At 34.4% G+C, this 3,893-nt stretch overlaps 1 long non-coding RNA gene across 1 annotated transcript; it reads left to right on the forward strand.

Moving 5' to 3' along the window:
* Positions 1–12: 12 nt before the first annotated feature.
* Positions 13–1,141, forward strand: LOC136806251 (uncharacterized). Its single transcript, XR_010846542.1, has 2 exons — positions 13–137; positions 418–1,141. It is a non-coding gene; the product is annotated as an uncharacterized lncRNA (long non-coding RNA).
* The last annotated feature ends 2,752 nt before the right edge of the window (positions 1,142–3,893 follow it).

Below are 3,893 nucleotides of genomic sequence, written 5' to 3' on the forward strand. Positions count from 1 at the left end.
TTGATAGTGATTTGGTTTTTGAGTATTTAATTGCAAACTTTGATACTTAAACCAAGAGAACACGGCATCTCATTGTTTCGTTGTTTTCATATTACTATTGTCATTGAAGGATAACCTTTTTCTATGACAATAAGATTGTAAGTCCGATTGTATGATTATTCTTATTCCTTTTTGGTCCAAAAGTAATACGGTAATTACACCAAAAAAAGCCTCGGGTAGCGTTAAAACTTCTAGTGTATATCATCATCAATCTTACCGATAAAACACGAGAACCAAGAAAAATTAATAGAGCTTCGGATTCATAATAATCGAAAGAAGTTCTTTAACATCACTGATTTATTATTGTATTGTTGATTTTTTTATTATTCTCGTAACAATTATCAATCAATCGCATTTTATTATTGTTTAAATTTTTAGGCAAAATGCCACAGGAACTACCCACGTGCCATGCATTCTTAGTATATTTGGATAACAAGTTAACAAAGAATGGAAGAGAACAACTTTATGAAAGAAAGCTTTCCGAATTCGAACAGACTTACATTACATCTCACAGAATTGCAACACCAGTTGACGGAATTGATCAGATTAATGGAGCCGAAGGAACAACTATGTTTGAAAAACTAACGAATAAATTGGAAAAAGTCGATGCCGTCTTTATAATGATTTCAGAGAATTTTGCTGCTTTTATGAATGACGAACCCAGTAATGGTGAAACATTACCTTCGATTTTGCAAAATGAATACAAAGCTACATACGATGCGTTTCTTAACTTCTTTAATCGGCAGGTGGCGCTAAAAGATCCGAAATTAATGCTCGTGTACACTGTTAAGCCAGACAACAAAATCCCTGGGTGCCTTCAAGGATTTAAAAGTGAATACATTATCAAAATTTCCACGAATGATCCAACAGTTGGCTTTAATGAAGTGAAAAGTCACTTAGAAGCAAAAAGTTGTAGCAAGTAATATTCCGTTCAAGGTTTAAACTGAGGATAAAGATGAGCAGTTCCCCCCAGGCAAGAAGACTATTAATGGACATTTAACCCTGAACAATTTATATAATATGATTACTAAAAGTCGACAATTTTTTAATCATTTATTCTGAAAAGAGGTGCAAAATCCAAAAAAAATCACATCACAAATTATGAACACGGTGCAATATTCAGTGTATTTCAGTCTTTTGGATTTTTTAGTGATTTTTCTGGTCTTCAAATTTAAGATCCGCATGCTTCCGGATATTTCCGGAGTTATTTTCGTTGATTATTTGTAAACAACTCCGGCTTGCTTGTTATGGTCCAAAGCTAAAAAGGGAGGTGATCATAAGTCAATTTTTAGTATTCCTTTACCTTTTCACTCAATGGTATTTAATTTTGAACTTAAGGCATGTATTCTAGTACAAAAGATGTTACTCCATTGATGGATCTTAACAAAGATTCAAAGTTGGATATGCCTTCAAAAAATGAAGATGAATTTCTCAAAAATCCGTTTCGTCAAAATTTCAAAAGCAATGAATTTTGGAAAAAGGTAAAAAACATTCTTTATTTAAAACCATTTAATTTTATGACTAGGTTTTTTTAATTCATGTGAAATCTTTAAATACTTACTGTGGTTTCCTTCGCCTGTGTGGGGGTCACCCCAGGCAGGCCAAATGATTGATGTGGGGCATGGGGGCTGATGGATGGTGGCCCCTGACCGCCCCTCCTCCTTGTCACCTAGCCTAGCTAGGTACTGCCTTCTCACACCTCCCACTTTTAGCCCCTAGATAAATAATAGGATGATAGGATGCAAATACCCTAATATTTTACTTCATCAGTTCATTCAGTCAGGCACATCCTGGCAAATGAACGGGGTGAGCATTTGCATGGGGTATTCGTCACCCAGTGTAAATGAGATAGGACGTCTCAGGCTAAAAGCGTGAAAATTAATAAAAATGAACTTCAAACTGAAAAAGGGAAAAAATGAAGAAAACTGGGAACTTTATTTTTTCGTTAAAAGTTTCTTCAATCTTCGTAGACAAAATTGACCCATGGAAAAAAAATTTCATCTATGCAGTTCTTTGAAATGAAGCAAAATATTTCCAACCCGGTTCAATTAAACTGGGTATTCGGCGCCATTAGGTCGCTTTCGTTTTCGACCCCGTTCATTTGCCAATGGTCGCAAGTGAAAAATACCCCGTTCATTTGCCAGGATGTGCCTGACTGTCATTAGTTCAAAAGTTAGCTATGCCCCAAAAAACTAAAAAAACAAATTTTAAGAAATGTCAAAAAAGGCGTAAAACGAGGGTATTGGAATTTAATTGTCATAACATGAAAAAACTTTAGGAAATATATTTCTACTGTGTAAAAAAACCCTTATTTTACTTAGACATACCTGTAAATTTATTTCTTATTATCATCTATCTGTGGGTCGAGATGAGCTGCAACATTTGGAATAAGACATTTCTTAAAACTTTAAAAGAACCTTCTCTATCTTTCTCATCGATGTTACACTCTACCAAAAAGGTTTTGTTTTGGAAACTCTTGGAAAGCTGGTGATGATTTTGTGTAGACTGGAGCATTCTTCCCTTTGGTGTGATGCCCAGGGGAAATTATTATTTGAAACAAAAAAGTCCAAAAACAATATAATAGCAATCAAATAAAGAAAGCGTAAAGAGTGTGAGGATCAAGACTTTTTACTTACTGTATATAAATGTTTTGGTCCTTTTTTCATAAATTGATAGCCATGTTTTAAATTTTAGCCTCTTTTTGACATTTTTTAAATTTGATGTTTTAGTTTTTTGGACATAATTTTCAAACCAATGGAGTAAAATTAGAAAGTAATATGTACACCAAAATTTAAGTTAGGCCCGGGGGGGGGGCGTCGGCACTAAAATTTTAGACACCACAACCTTTAGTGACCATGTGTACTAAAATCCCAAATTAGGTGGGGTCTTCAAGAACTTTAAGAAAAATTTTAGTAATGAGTACTAAAATCACCAAATTTTAGGAAATTTAACTATTGACCAAGCATTTTAGGCAAAATGAAAAAAATAAAAACTTTCTATATAAGATTTAAACACCCCTGTGTCACAAATTAAGCAAAAATTTCATCGCCGGTGGGAAAATACCCTTGAATTTCAGTCCCACTGGGAAATTGACTTTGATTTCATCCCCACTCAAAATTCCATGTTAGAAAAATTGCACTCCAAAACCTTGGAACAATTTAATTTCTATCCCATTAGCATTTCAATAGGAATTTTTATCCCCACTGAGGAAAAGGTTCCACCGGGGTTGTGAAACAGGGGTGTATTTAATGTTCTGCTTTTATATACTATGGATAAAAAATGTTTTTGAAGTTGAATGCTTTGTTTCTGTAAAGAACCCATAGATAACTGGATAGAAAAGAAATAGCAAGCTGTAAACTAGGTGAAAAATAACCAATCAATCTTTACAATAACTAAAGTAGAGCAGAGCAAAAGTGTCTTGACTGTTTCTGAGTCTTTATCTAGAATAGAGATAGATCATGCATAGTGTCCTCCCCTCTTTATAAAGGGGGGGACCAATTTTCCAATTTTGAATGGGTGAGGGGGGGGGGGGAAATGAAAATTTGAATAGTAAAGGGGGGAAAAAAAGGAGGGGGGAAACATCGATAGTTGGCAAATTTGGTGGGGGGAAGTATGAAATCACTTCAACTTTATCTCAGCAACCAAGGTCAGTCCACATGATATCTAAATGATTTGTTTTAGATTCTATGATCTCTCTTTTCACTTTCTTCCTTCCTTTTTTGTTATTCGGCAGATTTTAAGTTTTCTTTTTGCTTCTTGGTAATCTCCGCGTATGTTTTCTTTGATATTTCCGTCATTATTTCTGCTGTGTGCTTTATTTCCTTCTTTATCATGCTTCTTGTTTTTTCCTCCAT

This window comes from Clytia hemisphaerica, unplaced genomic scaffold (genome assembly GCF_902728285.1).
Source record: "Clytia hemisphaerica strain Z4C2 unplaced genomic scaffold, Clytia hemisphaerica genome assembly, whole genome shotgun sequence".
Lineage (NCBI taxonomy): Eukaryota > Metazoa > Cnidaria > Hydrozoa > Leptothecata > Clytiidae > Clytia > Clytia hemisphaerica.